Source organism: Wolffia australiana, chromosome 2 (assembly GCF_029677425.1).
Source record: "Wolffia australiana isolate 7733 chromosome 2, ASM2967742v1".
Lineage (NCBI taxonomy): Eukaryota > Viridiplantae > Streptophyta > Magnoliopsida > Alismatales > Araceae > Wolffia > Wolffia australiana.
Window position 1 is genome coordinate 26343201 of NC_135836.1, and position 17003 is coordinate 26360203.

The following is a 17003-nucleotide window of genomic DNA, read 5'->3' on the forward strand; positions in this document are numbered from 1 at the left end:
GCGGCGCCGCCACGCGGAGGAAATCTCCTGCGCAGAGCAACCTTAAAAACTTATCCCATACCGAACATGGTGAAAATTCCCACCCGGGCCGAGCCGGGAGGGCTCGACGCTGGCCGGCCCATTAATGAATTGCCGGGGCGGGTCCACGACACGATAGGCGACGGGGCGATGTCGGCCCTCTTATTCCTGTCCTGTCGCGACTCTTGCTCCTTGGGCCGGGGCCCACCAGGGCTTCCGTCTTCATTAGGCTGGTGGGCCCTTGCACTGGCCCACCCCAACTGATAGTGGGCCCAGGGACCCACTTTTGTTGGGCCGCGGGCGGCGGTCGGGGGTTGACATTAATGAAGTAGTGGGGATGGCAGCATATATATCTGTCTAGGTTTTCAGCAAAAAACCTAAACCCACGCCTAAAGACCAGTCCGGTCTTGGTTCGGTCAATGGCTTTTGTGGTCTGATCTTAGTCCACTAAGATTGACTCAGCAATGTCAAAGTCAAAGAAAAAAGTCAACACCATAGTTGAATTCCACAAAGTCAATGGCAAAGTTAAAAATTCATTGTTAAAAGCAACCCCCTACCATTTTCGTTGACGCTGCACTATAACTCAAAGCTCGATTTGGCATGGATTTTTCATATCATAACTTCAACAGAAAAAATGATTAATGGTGAAATATGCCTTTAATGCTTTTTTCAAAAAAGTAAAGGTACCGCTTTCAGACACGAAACCAAAGGTCTGCCCTATGAAGAAAGAAGGTCTCATAATTATTAATGATTTCAAATATATGTATGATAAAAATAATTATGGTAATGTTTAATGCTAACATCGTATGTAGTACTGTGCTGATCTTCCTACTCTTTATGTTGGTATCCAGTACTTTATGCAACTAAGAGGGTTGCTCTTGATTGGAGGGCGACAAAGGAGATGGAGTATCCTGTGTGCCTCAAACTCCAACTAGCAGATCTGCTTAAACACGCAATGGCCAGACCATCCGACAAGCCTCCACATATCACATATTGAATAATATATGTCCTTTTAATGCTCTGATTTAAGAAATGATAATTATAAAAGTATTAAAAACAAGAGAGTAAATTTCAGTTCAAATGTACTTTAAAGTTTTTTAATTAAATTTTAGTGCATATAGATATGTATATTTGGAGATTTAGATATGGACTAGGAATTAAAATGTATTAAAAACAATAATAACTAAAAACTGATTTAAATAACAAAATACATGTTTATTTATTCATGATGCATCATACTGGTGTTGTAATATTTTGAAGAATTTCAAGGCATTCTTAGAGCATGAAATAGATCAAAATAAACTAATTTAACGTTGTTTGGTGCTCGAAAAACAACCTTTTCTAACATAAAGCCGACAGATGTAGACATCAAGGATTTGAGGTGTGAGGTCAACGAAAAATGTTCAAACTTCTACTGAATGAGGAATTTGTTGGTGTGGTTGATGGGATTCAAAAGATTTTCGCCCAGGTTATTCAAATGAGTCTTTATTTGCAACAAAAGGTGGATGAATTAAATCAAACATTGTTGTCTCTTCCACTTAGGAAAAATTGGTGTTTATTTTCTCCAATAATCTTAGTCAAATTGAAATATCTATCTTCCAAACTCTTGTTGAAAAATAATAGATAAAAAAATGTGATGCTCAAGGCTGACAACAACATAATGTGAGAGGGAACGTATTATGATAAACAAGACGACGGCAAAATATATTAAATGGATGGAAATATGCTAAACATCATATCTTGTGATATATCTACGAGGATTTAACTACATGATGGATACATGCCCCTTATTTTCCAGACATAGAAATAAAATTTTCAAATTTTAATTGTTGGTTAGTTTCATAACTCTTGCCTCTATTTTTCCAAACTAGTGCCATCTAATTTGCGTAAGTCCTTAAATGAGTCTTAAATGAGTCTTTAAGTTCATGTTGTTGCTTGAATTCCTTCCCATGGAAACGTTTGTGGTTTTTGGCTTCTATTTTTGTCCTTTTTCCATATAGAAACCACCATTTAATTTACGTGAGTTGTGTACTTCAATCAGAACTCCAATAATACGAGAGAAAAAAATAAAATGAGACTATGGAATCAAGTGGTGTTAGACTCAGAAATCAATGGGCTATGAAAAATAACACTTAAGACAATAGTTCAATATTTTCTCATTTTATAACTAAATGATGAATAATGCACATGTAAACTTAAAATAAGTGGCTATAAAACAATGTATAAAAACACATTTTTTATCCACTTGATTTTATATTGTCGAGCTTGTATGTCTTTGAATTCTCCCTAAATCTAATTGTGTTGAGGACAAATTAGGCCCGCATAACCAAAGAAATTCTAAATTGTGTTGTTGATCCAACCAGACTCCCTTATGACATCCTCGAGCAGTGTCAAAATTAGTGGCGATAATATTGAATCAATTAATTATAATGACTGTGGTAGTACCAGCAACCTCTTCCCCAAAGCGTCTTCTTCCTCCTGTTGCCTCTTCTTCCACTAACACAACAAAAATGTCATATTCTCTTGTCATGGCTATGGCTCCATATTTACCCACTACCTTGCAAAGTCTTATTTTGTTTGTGTTTTTTGCATGTTTGGGTATTAGAGCAAGAAACTAGCATGCGATATGCACAAAAGGTAGATGGGAGAGAGATGGTAAATAACATATATTTTATGTGATTTGATAACACCCTAATTTCTGTCTTTATTTCATGTTATTAGCACAATTTTATGCATTTAAAGAGCTTAAAATGGGGTCGTTATCATATATTTACATGAAAATAGTGTTTTCAAGTGATTTCTGATTTTCCCCTAATTTTCTGTTAATTTTATGAATTTTAAAGGAATTATTGAAGCTTGAAATAACTCTTTTTGAATGAAAATGGGACATTTAATATTTACTTTCGACATTTATCAGCATGGGGATGAATCAGTGAATTTTCTAGAATTTTTAAGAATTTTCTACGAATTTTTAGGATTTTTCTGAGATTTATTTGAAGAGGAAATGTATTTATTTCAAGGCAAAACGGTATATTTATAAGAAAAGAAAAAGTATTTTTATAATTTATGAACATTGAAGGGCCGCTTTTCAAACTTTCATTGCAAAAGACCTGAAAACAGCTCTCGGTCGCCACTGCAGGCGTAAAGATCTAATTTGAAATTCTCCAGGGTTTTATTGCAATTACTTATTTATTGTTTTAATATTTTAGAAGAAAAGCAGAGGAGAGAGAATGCGCAAAGGGGTATATCTATAAATATTTTTTGGGCGGCGTCAGATGGCAAATACTTATTTTGCAAAGGATTTAAGCATAAATTTCAGATCGATTTCTGGGGTCGACGACGTGGCCTCATCGCAACCGCAGGATGAAAATCTGACGGCGGTCAATGGTAGAGGTCAATGGCGGTAAGATTACCGCCCGTGCGACGCATGCTAAGCCCACGCACGGGCGGTGACGTGGCACGTTTTCAATGGAAGCTTCCGCGTGCAGACGCACGCAAAGGTGCGTATCAAAATGTACGAAAATCCCGCCTTTTGAATATTTCTTTTGTTTTCTTATTTTCGCCAAGGGTACATGGCGCAAGGAGAGAGCACCCTCCTGAAGAAGTTGAATCGGCGCCACCAATGAGAGGGCGACACCTCAGCCTGCGGGTAAGAAAAAAATTAATAAATAAATGAATGATTAATCCAATGGCTCACATTGGTTTAAATTCATTTACTCTTAACTTTTGATCCATAAGTCCGATTGAGATGATTTTTTTATGGATTTTCTCATAGTGATCCCCTCTTTATATCTGTGTGGTTGGATCATTGAGATCAAGCCTGTATCGATAGATATAAATTAATTACTAATTAGAGGTAAAATGGTAATTTATTCTATTTTACCTAGGTATAAAAGCCGAATTTCGAGAGGGAGGGGTCATTCTTGATGGTGCTCTATCACAGCTGCAAGACAGAGAGGAGCCCCAGCCTGGATCAACTTGTTTGGTACTTTTTCCCTTCATTGTATTTGAATTTTGATGCATTTTGAATGAAATTAGTTAAGTTGTTTGTTCCTTTTTCTCGATTCTGATCTGAACTTCTAAATCGCTTGGCTTGAGCGGCATGTACAAGCCCGGATTAGGATTGAGAGGAGAAATTGAGGGATTTAACTAGGCATTCAACTGCATTCTTAAGAAAAAACTCTAAAAAAATTAGATTTAATTTTTAGGAATTCAAATTACCACATTTCATTTCTGAATTATCAAACTTAAAAAAACCAGCCAATCTCACATCAAAACTTCCCTTTTAACCTCTCTAATTGACCTCTTGGATCCTTTTATTAGGATCAAAGAAGACAATTTAGAGCTCCATATTTCTTCTAGTCATCTCATCTCTTCTAACCCCCCTTTTTCTAAACTTCTCCTCTAATTAGGGTGACTTGATCCTCATTGAAGATCAAATTCACTTTAATTAGGGTTAAACTACCAATACGATCATCAAATCGAATTCCTTACTAGCTTCCCTTGGACGACACTCGTACTTATCACTATACATCCTAAGTAGAGTTCTTATAAATTTTATTGCATAAGCTAAAATTTACAATGACAAGGGCTAAAAATTGCATAATTTCTACCCCTATTTTTGGCTTATCATGATACTTAGATGTGGCTTATCATGTTGGGTTTTTGAGAAAAACTTAAGTGAAGGTTTTTTGATGGAGAATGCCCATCCGGGATTGCCACCACATCATCGACGGTTTCATCATCATCATCGAAAACCCACCGGGTCGCGCGCTGCACGATCGACACACCAAGGCTACAGTGAAGAAATCTAGGTTTAACGCCCCGTGTGAGGAGCATGACCGCGCAACCAACTGATTTGAATTCCTTGCCACTGGTGCTTGTTTCATTTTCCAATCTATCATGTTTTCTTTTTCATCATCCATATCATTGTGTTTTCGTGTCTGTATCATTTTATCCGTCCATATCATTTATTTTGTGTCGTTTTAATTTCCCTAGCTTCTTTATTTATATTGTAAAAGGGATCCCTTATTAGATCCTCCCTTTGTTGGACCATGTGTAAATAGGCCGCCCATGTGTATAAGGCCATGATGGGCATCGCCACATTCTCAGGTGTGAGTTTATTGTTGGTAGTTACAGTTCCATTATCAGTTCTCGCCAGAAGAAGAAAGGAGAAGAGAGGGAGGAAGATAAGGGGGGGAAGAAGCAGAAGAGGAAGAAGGTGGGAAGACTGAGGGAAAGTGGAAGAGATCGAGCTTGCCGTGAGCGACCGACCATCGATGAGGTTACAACACCCTCTACCGCAAATTCACGTTATTGCGCATGCGGAATTCCAACCTCTGCTGACGGAATCTTGACGACTAGTCGCCGAGCCTGCATACTCCCTTTGCGACGTTCACAGGAAGAAAGGACCATTGCTCTTTTCCTCCTGGTCCTGGCTCCCGCCGGTTGCCTCAAACCAGCCCCATGATCATGCAAAGACCTTTGTCCCGATCGACGTTCGCTGTCCCGTTGCTCCGCGGACCCGCTACCATCTGGCCTTAGACTTCTGCCTACAGCTGTGATCGTGTAGTACATTGGCCGCGCAACGCGCGTCACAGATCAGCGGAGCCAACCGACAACTGACTCCCCATCGTGACCACCTGAGTAAGAGTTCTGAGGTGATTCCCATCGCAGCCAACCCCTTGCGGCATTGTGATTTCATCATTCCCTTCCCCGTGTGAGGGTTTTGGCAGGGCCTGTCGCAACTGTCGACTCGCGACGACGATGGGATTTTTTACTAGCCCATGGTCACTAGAATTCCTACGACAACACTCCCAGTTCTGATGTTGGATCTTCGTCTTGTGGGAGCACCTTTGGGGTCAACGACCTCTAGATGGTAGAAGCTCTCGATCCATCAGAACCTGGAGCCCGTATCATTTTGCATTGGACGAGCCAATTGTTCCCCCAACGACATTTCTGTGGTGCCGAAAACAAGGTCTATGTTGTCTCACTAGACTGAGATTCTCCCGGGATTGTCAGCATCTCAACTGGCCCCCTCAAGGCCAAAACCTACGTAACTATAGAGCATCATGCTCCGTTGGCTGTAAATCTGTGCTCCATGCAGCCTCGTTCTTGCTCCCATTGCATCTATGCACCAACCTATTTGGAGTGCCGCCCCCCAGGTCATCTCAACAGCCCGTGCTGTCTTATCGCTCCTCCTCTCATCTTCGCCCCCTGTCTTCAACACCTCGCTCTTTCGCCCCACCATCGCCGCATATCGAGCTACCCCTCCTCGGCATTTCTCCTCCGTTCCTACTCACACAAGTCTGTGCATCGACAAAGGCATCGAAGACGAACGTCGCCCCTGTCAAGGTACGCCGTTCTCCTTGCTCGTCAGTTAAATTACATCTTCCAGTATATTTTTTGTTGCACTCCACCGCGCTCGGGTAAGATTAGTTGAGAGAAATTATCGAGAAAACTACGTCACGAGTGATTTCCTAGGTACGGGCCGAGCATGTCCATTACGTGCGAGCCCCTACGGAATTATTCTCTTCGGCACCGTAGTGTCATCAATCGCCTGCCTCGAAGCTCAAAATTTGGCAAATTACCACAAGTCAGACTTGCACGTACACTCATCCACGGCTTCATTGCATCATGTAGTTACATCTCCGTTAGGGCGACGCCATTGACGACGTCTGACATTATTTTTGATAATATATAAATTGGGAAGGTTCAATCATTTTAAGCACCCGAGAGTCAAAATTGAGAGTTCCCCCTTTCTCCACACTGCTCTATTCTTTACTCAACCAAGGATAGTGTCTTGATGTGAGAAGATCAATCAAGTATTCACTGAGAGTTGAAGAAGAAGAGTTGGAGATCCAAGAGCAACACGATTGCGTGGATACTTATAGAGGTCGGGCATGTGAATGGCTTCAAAATGACCTCAAAGTGAGAAGGTCAATGGAGGAATAAGTTCCCCATAAGGTACATGTGATGTATGATTTCATAGATCTATTTTGAATCGATTAGCACTTTCACATCCATGGAAATACTTGTTTTGCATGATTGAACAAAGGCACAAAATCCAACAGTCAGTTTACCTAATCTTCAATCAAATCACACAATCATAGGCTCTATTTCTTAAATATTTTCACAAACATTACTCAATATGATATTCATAAATATTATTTTAACATATATTTATCAAATAATTCAAATATGATATTTATGTGAAACTTTAAATAAAAGATATATAAGTATATGAAAATGTAAACATTCCTCGTTTCAAATAATGCGCTGGCCTCTATTCTAAAACATGTACTCTAAATATTCCATTTTAGTGGATACTTGAGACATATGTCAAGCAATATAGAAACAAAAGAACTATCTAATCCACTTGTGTAATAAGAATAGTTGATCCCATGGCCGTCGTTGTAGATACACTATGGATATATAATGGGCACACCTTAGAGAAAGCGTTTACTGAATTTATTTGTATGCATATTTGTGCAGTATCCATATGAATTACTTAACATCAATAAGTTGTTTCATGTCATGGTCGTATAAGTGTTTCTTTGTCCTAAGACACCGAAGATGTCTCATGGATGAAAGGCTATATTTTACTATGACTTACATGCCCCTACTCATGGGATTCAAATGCCTTAGCTCAAATATAAAAAAAGAGGATACAAAGGTAATTGAGTGGTCATGTTGGGTTTGTATGTCCTTAGTATGAGAGGAGATTGACTCAAGGAAGAACACATTAAAGTCCAGGCCATGGTCGTGGAAAAATTGGAGAAGGCATTGTCTAATGATCTCTACTATGTATATGTGTGAATTCTAATGACTGATTGGGATTTAATGGTTATTCATACCCTTAGTCATTTGGGAGTTTCATGAAGAAGAAGGCTAATACATATACTGTAATGATGGAAAATGTTCCATCATCGATATTATTTATTATTGTGTATCTTTTAGAGCATGAGCTATTGCTTCACACCCCATGTGTTGGAAACTTAAACTATTGATTGGGATGAATTGATCATTGATTAATTAATTTACATGTCAATATTGGAAATTAATAAGTTTGGACAGTAAATAGTATTGGTCCATTAAAGTTCAAAACTAAAATGATAAATAGGTCTAGAGGATCACACAGGTAAGATCTATGAATATTAGCAAACATACGAAAAGTTACGAGGATTTTATAAAAAAAATTCTAAATAAGTAAAAATGATATTTAGGTGCTTGTGATAGTTAAAATTGAACAACTCTTTGTACTTTTTTATCCTTAACCTACTACCTCTACCAGTTATACTCGATGGTGAAAAGATATATTAGAATTTATAGGATAGTTAGAGAAGGAGAAGGCGAGAACCATTATCGGATCGACTACATTGATACGTCTAAAGGCTGTACAAATGAACGGCTTAAAGAAACTCTTCTAGGGAGAAAGTCAAGGGTTAAAGTAATTCCATACTTGGCGACATAATCATCTAATGATTTATTTATAAAGTGTGATTGGATTCATATCTTTTATTGTATGAAATATGATTTCACAAAATTAACCACAAACAAAGAACCCAACAGAGGTGTCAAAGAGAGGCTCACACTTAAAAGGCATTGGTGAAGATAATTTTCAAAAAATCTCATTAGATGGTGTCTAAAAATTTGTCATTTGACACCATTTGGGGTTTTTTGGGTGTTAATTCTAGAGAAAACCAACGCTACTGCTTGCACTATCCTTAGTGTTGGGTGTCAACACTAAATACTAGTCTCTTTGGGACATTCTATGGTCTTCTTTGGGGATCATAGGGCTTCCTGCATGGGGATGTGCATTTGCAGACCATGTCGGACCCATGTTTGGTGGGTCATTGTGTATGCCCAATCACATGCCTGGTGACTACCCACACAAAGTAGGTACACATGTGTTGTGTGGCCGACAATTGACCTGAAAATTGGGTCTGAACCAATCCACCAATGTTATGTGGGTGCTAGGCGGCTCGACAGATTGAGCTGGAACCTACCTGCATCAGGTGGGCCTTGACCAGGCCAGGTGGACGGAGTTAATTAGGTCAATTTGGTAGACCAGGTCAGACCTGATTTAAGGGATCAACTCAACCTAATTAGGGTCATATAGGTCCACCTATCTGATGTGATGTGATACAATTCAATGGATTAATCAAACTTTTGTGATTGGGGTTAATGGAGTTGTATGATATATTGTGATCAAATGCAATGTAATTCATCATTTTAAATCAATCACAAAAGTTTAATAGTATTTTTTTCTTGTGAAAGCCTTGATTCAAAACCATACTCGTATGAGTGATTCAAGGGTGCTACCAATATGCTAGAAAGGCATTTCTATTAATATAAATAAAATATTTAATTCTTTTTAATGATTCAAGCATTAAGACTTCACCACATTATGTTATGATTTTAGAGGTTTATAGAATTATTTTATAGCATAAAATCTTCGTATTCACTTTAAAAAACATAAAATATTTATCTCTAGGATTTTTTTTGACGATTAAAGTTATTTTTTGATATCACAAAAAAATTCATCTAATTTCTGAAACTACATGGACCATTCAATGTTTGTGTCAACGTTTTAACATTTTTTATTTTATGTTTGTTTTATTTATTTAATTTTGTCATTGTTGTGTCTTGATGATATTATGCACTTTATGGTCAAGGTGTTATTTTAGTATGGGACTTTCATCAACCATGAGAATACATGTCACATCAAGATTAAAGTCTGATGAATCAGAATTTGGGTGAAATGAGTCATTTTAAGGCTTTAATTTATGCAAAATTATTTAAAATTTTTTCCTTATTTAGAATAGGGTGTGAGAGGGTAAAATCCACGAGGAACAAGTAATGAGATAGTAAATTGTAATTCAAATATATTGTAAAATATTTTTTTGTTGATTTCAAATATTTTGGATTTGAACTATTTTCTGTACAGAAAATCAACTAGACGATGGAAACCTAGTCAAACCTATTTTAAATAATTAAAATTAAATATTTATGTTATTTATAATAATTTCTTATGTTTTTAATTTTTGTCTACTCTTTTAGGGGAAAAAATCAACTTTAAGGACAAATAGTTCCTTAGGCCGCACTTCGCGTTAAAATTCTGATAGAAACAAGTAGTTGACAGAGATCGCTGTAACTTTTGCTACATGAGGAAATTTTTAGTGTTGTTTGATGCGTTGGAAAGCTTGAAGTTTATTATCCTCAGGAATGTTTACCTAGACAATATAGTGAGAAAATTGAAATCAAACATTCATGAGATCATATAAACCTTATTTTCACTTCCCCCAAGGGCCAAGTGGTGCTCTTTCTCCAAGAATCTTGAACACCCCTATAACAAGAATGTATCAAGTAAATCTGATGCACTAGGCCTCCAACAACAAGTTCGGAGAAAAAAATCCAAGATGATGTACAAAGAAAGAGGAGAAGAGAATAAATAGAAGTGCCCTAGCTCTTTCAACCATTGGATTTAATTTCAAGGGTTTGAAGGGCTAGGAGTTCCTTAATTTTTAGCTTAGATTTGAAAATAGACCTTTCAAATTCATATTGTGGGTTAGTTCCATAATGTTTGCCTTTAGTTAACCCGGTCCTTAAGGAAGTTTGAATGGGATTCCAGAGTGGGCTTCTTCTATATTGGGTCTCTTCTTATTATCTATTACATGGCTTGAGTTTCTAATTTTCTCCCATTTGTATTTCAAACTCATCATTGTATTTACCTAAGTCCTGTTTCTCAAATTAACTCCAAGAAGATGCGAGAAATCCACTTGAGTATAAGGAGTCAAATGGGTTTAGTTGCAAAAATCAATAGAATATATAAAACAGGGCTTAGCAAGATAAATCTTAAATTTATCATTTTATCCTTAAATGGTGAATAATGCTAGTGCAAATATAAAATATATGGTAAAGAAAAATAAAAAGCATACTTTTATTGATCCAATTTGATTTTATCAAGTCGACATGGATGTAATGGTCCATGTCGACCATGGTTTGTCTTTTGTACTTTGTTTGAAAATCTAATATGACTTGTAAATAAGATATGAAAATTAATAGACACTAAAATTTAGCATGGATATTGAGTGTGACAGTTTGTGACATTCTCATGCACATAGTTTTACTTTCCACACAGTAGAAAAATATTGAATTCATCACTCTACTAGAAGTTGTTGAGAGTGAGTATAATGGGGCATGAATTTTTTTGGCTACTAGCTATGATGGGCGAGAGGGATTCAAGAAATGAATCTCTAGGTGATGTGTTTCATGATAACATTCACATTGTCTATATGAGTATAGTGGACATGATGAACGACTATGGTGAAATTGGTGATGTGGAGTTTATGGCCAGGAACTAGAAGTATGCTTCAAGGTTTAAATTGATGGAGAATTCTATAAATTTTAACCTTATGTATGTGGGTGAACTATGTTCCAAGGTCAATCCATGCTACGGAGTCACTTTCGAGATGAACAAATAGATTAGTATGATTATCGTTTGGAGGCACCTTGAGAAATCGTATAATAAGATACATGATGATCTGAGGGGAATTTTGTATAACAAAATGTCAATGATCATACTGTTATGTGGTGTTGTCCATGTAGTTATCAAGCCATTTATTTTTAGGAATCGACAAAATAACAACCAAAGAGGAAATTGCATGCTTGATATTTTCTATAGATTCATTAGGTGGACCTAGTGTTGTGAGAAATTTATAACGTATATACCAAACTTCTAAGTTGCATGATGATCCTTGTAAATGCCAACTTTGAGAAATTCCAGAAAACCACTAGCTGAAAATTGAGAGCATATCACTTACATTTTATGTGTGGACAAGAGAAAATGATAATTGACCTCTTAAGGCATCATTGAGCATTGGGTTGATGTTATGTGCACATTGCATGACAAGGTTCTTACTGGTGGAAATTTATGTGGGTGACAAACCAATCACACATTCCATGTCTCATTCCATGTTCATTAATACAACATATTCATTATAGTGCACGTGTGATGCTTATAATAAAATCTACGAATACATGATCTGACTTAGTGAATTATGATGCGGTCATAATATGGAGATCAGTAGTCTTTAAGCATGTGTTCTAAATATTCCTATTCGAAGGATATGCGAGAAGGATATCGAAGTATCCGGATAGAAGAACATGATCTAGCCTCACTCATATGATGAGTATGGCCATTCCCGTAGCCATTAGTGTGGAGACACTAAGGATAGACATTGGGTGCTCTTTAGTGGAAAGATTTCAATGAATTGATCCATACTAAACCCTGAATGGTATTATACCAAATTATCAATTAGGTTGACTAATGTCACGTTTTTGTTAGTGGTCCTTAGACCTGAGACACCTAAGACGTCTTGTGGACGGAGAGTTGTAATTTGACTATGACCTACGTGTCCCTAGTCATGGGATCCTAAATAGTCTTAGTTCAAGGGCATTAAGAAGTTCACGAAGACAATTGAGTGATCAAGATAGTATAAGAGGTGACAGCTCAAGGAAGACGATGCGATGAAGTTCTTGGCCAAGGTACTGAAATATCAAAAGAAGAGTTCTCTTATGATTTCCACATACATTAGTACTAACTCAGATGACCGATTAGGTTTACCATTTGACCATACCCTAAGTCGTCCTAGGAGCATCAAGTGGATTAGGAACTAAACATACACATAATCGATGATGAACAGGTTCCGTGAGTGAGTTAATACACACTCATTTGTATCTTCTAGAGCACGAGGTGTAGCTTGGCACCACACGTGTTGGAGGCTCAACCTATTAATTGGGTTAAATCAATCCGACATTATTAATCTGTATGATGACATAGTTAATTAATTTATAAGGCCAATAAAGGTTATTGGGCAGCCCGAATCAATTAAATAGACAAATACATGGGCCTAGAGGGTCGCACACAAATGATCTTTTGGACGTTGGAAGATATACTTAAGTTTTAGGGATTTTTTATGAAAAATATCCACTTAGTATAAATATGGGAAGGCCATGAATGAAATTCTCTCAAGCCAGATTTTTTCAAGGGCCTTACCCTTCTTCTCCCTTCTCCCCACACCTCTTCTCCACTCGCGATGTGATTGGGACAACGTAACGAGATTTTTATATAAGATGTAACGTCTTCTCCCTTCTACAGATTTTTTGTATAAGATGTAATGACGACGACATAGATTGAACAAGGCTCGTTAACAAGAAGGTGGAGATTCGATGTGTCCAGGATCACGTGGATACATCTAGAGGCTGCACACTTGAATACTTACTCATCTCGCTCAGAGACCCAAAAATTCACAGATGCAATCTGTGTCGAGGTACTTCGTTCAATGGTTTTATCAATGCCGTTTGATTCAGTTACATATCTTCCACAACGTGGAATCCTCGTCTTCATCCAGTTCTAGACCACTTGAACCCAACACTTACCATTAAATAAATTGTGGGATACACAAGGGATTGTATGAGTAAAGTTTTACTAAAAAGGTCTCAAAGATTTTGGGATTAAAGCAAATGTATGACTCATGTTTCAATTTTTAATCCTTTTTAATTTTGACCTTTCCCCCTCTTTTGATCTCGGGTTGGAGGGATTACAAGTTCCAACACTTTGAACAATGGGAAGATGATCAGGATCCTATCAAAAGTTTAGAAGATGTGAATCTTATATTCGTAGTTGATTATCACGTTCCATGCCTCGTTCATGTAATTCATTTAGTCATCCAAGTTGGGCTTGTATGTAAAAAGAAAGGTGTGATCGATGACCTGAAGTATGAAGACACAAAAGAATATTTGCAATGGAGAAAACTATTCTCAAAGCAAGCCTTCCTCAAGGAGGCTGGATTTATCACTTTTCAAATAGTTAATATCCATTATCAATAGATTTATGCAATTTACTAAGAAGCACCACAATATGTGCAAGAAGTAGGGTTGCAAACTTCAACTAGCTACCTCTAGACATGACAAATATGCGGAATTCTAAAGTCAACAAGTTGGTCTCTACACACGATAATAAGACAAATTTCGTCAACATTGCTGGCATCCTCAATCCACAACATAGAAGCCTCATTGTCACTCATGAAAAATGGGATAACTTGAAAGAGTATACAAATATTTAGGATAAAAATTTTGACAGATTTACCAACTTCTCCACGAGAACAAAGCTTTGGATAATAATGGAGGTCGTTGTTGTCTTGTAATATCTGAACATGCATTCATGAAATGATAATAAAATGGTTTGAGGATCATAGCTCTACACTGGATAAAGTAGTATTCTCATGTAACATCCAACATTGATCTTGGATGCCTACATTTCAATTGGACAGAAGCTACTCATGTAAATTTTATTTTGATTCAAAAACTAACATCCAACATTGCATCTTCCTTGCACCCTTACATAAAATTGGTATTTATCTACACCTATCATCAGCTAGTGGTCTTAACATACCTGTGCCTTCTTGTACATAGAATTGTCGACCTAGAGGCTAATTCACGACCTTAGATGCCAGATACTATTCCCATTAACCTGTGCAGACACCTTTGCTGCATGGTATTTATGTTTAATGTCTCGCATAGCACGTACAGGTGATAAATCAAAATTTTTGGGGGTCTTAGCTTTTGTTATATCTTAGTCACAAGAAATAATATTTCAAATGATTTTTTAACTAGTACTCTATAAATAATACATGATAATAGGTACACCCACAAAGAGGAAGAAATTCAATTTGTAACTTTAGAATTTGAAAATGAAAGAAATGAGTATGGGAGCGAAAAACATCTTTTAAGGAGTTTTTTTAGAGTTTTTAGAATTTTATGTAACATCAAATATTTTTTATTTTAATATAAATTTAATAATACTAAAAAATGGAATTTATCCTAATTTATTTACCGTGGGGAAGGATAAAAGTAGACGTTCAATTTCGTATAATTTGCTATAATTAAAGTCAAGGAAGAGGATACTGACGATGAATAATATTTTTTGATATTTTTATGAAATTTATTCTAAGGTTAAAAACTAGAAATAACAGAATTTATTTTTAATTATTGAATAGAAACACCCTTTACCATGGCTATTTTCCCTCAATCGCTTGTATTGTGAACGATTGGATTGCATAGGGAGACTCGATTCATGTGTGAATTAGATTGATCTGCCAATGCCTCCTGCTGATAAAAGTTGTGTTTTTTTCACAATCACATTTTTTTAGACTTTAGGTCATTGTATATCAAAGTTTGTTTTCACTATTCTTTCTCATCATCCGTTTTTCTCTCTATAATTTGTTTCCATGCTATTTATTTAGTCCTTGTATGATGCTCATCGTCTTGGACATGTTGGAATTATTGATCAGTCTATTTTCTTAAAACACATCTTCATCAAATGTATCGTCTCGTTTCATAATTTGATTTGATGATTTGTGATAAATTTCATAATCAGCCAAGTTCATTGTGGATTTAAACCCTTATTGACCTAGTGACATCAGTTTAATCGATGAGGTCTATTGGGTTGGTCCCTTTGGGTGGGTCAATCATGTCGATCAAGTCGGTTTGTACCCATCTTATGGGTTGTTGATGTCAGTCAAGTCAATTTTGACCCATTGCATGGGTCAGCAATGTCTGTCAAGTTGTCTATATCAGTCATGATCGTTGGGTTGATGTGTAGGATCAATTTGTCAGTCATGTTAGTGAGATTGATCGAGTAAGTTTGGTCAGTCCTACCCAAGGGGTTGATCACATCAATCAGATTGAGCACATAAGTTGGTGAAATCTGTAATGTTGGTTAGGTCACAGGTAGGAAGTGACCATTTGATCTGGTTGGCTCAGTCTGTCGCGTCATCAGGATTGTTGATGTCTGTCAGGTTAGCCATGTCAGCTAGAACAAACAAAATGGCCAATCTCGTCGGTTCCAGTAGTCGGGCTGGTAACCCATGTCAAATCAGTTCATTTGGTTCATGTTGACAAAGGTGATACCATCTGCCGCCGTGGCCCAGTGGAAGAAAAATTTAATAAAAAAAAACTAAAAATCCTATTTATATTTTCTACTCACTCAGCTTTAAAATTTTCAAAAACTCTATCAAAATATCCAAGAAATAAAAGTATATAAATTATTTTTTATAGTTTGTCTTATCTTTTCTGTTCTATATAAATCCAAGAAAATTATATAAATTTATATAAAATCCAAAAAATCCTAAACTATATTTTAACTTCTAAACATATGTCTTTCAATTCCAAGATTAAGCAATACTATTTGAATATATTTTGAATGTGGATTGATGTATTACCCTATAATATATGCAGTGTATTGGGTGAAAATTTTATTTTATATATTATTTCTTAAGTATAAATTAAGATGCTGACATAATACCCATAAGCTTACACTTATCACTTTGTCAAGGAACAAATGGTTGTCAACTTTTTTAAATGCTTTAATCTGATGGCTAGTTGTCCCATGCTCTATGACTCCTTGCAAATGTTGAGATTTGAACTAGGAACCATCACATCAAGTGAAAAAATATGATATAATGACTTTTAAATTTGAATTTTTTGTTTGATTGTCAAAGTTTTTTAAAAGACACCTACTTTTTATGTTTAATCGTATATGATATTGAATTGTGTGAACTCAAAAAAATCATGATGTTTTTACAATGGTGTTTGAAAACCAACTAAGAGAACAAAAAAGCTATACCAAGGAGCCATAATGTGAGTAAATTACTAATGACTTTTAGTTTCTTGAGATTAGGACCTTATATGGACCAGAGTCTCATCAGGTCGCTTAACATCTACACTTCGATCTGTAGTTTTTTTTCTACTAAAATTAGCAATCTAAAGAGTACCATAATGTAGGTTTCAAAAGTTTAGTTCGGCAGATGATTTAAAATATTGTAAATATGAAACTGAAGAGAAGGAAGATTAGTTATAACACTTGCAAAGAAAGGTAAAAGTAGTTGAGATTTTTTTTTGGTACTCCAGTTTTTCTATAT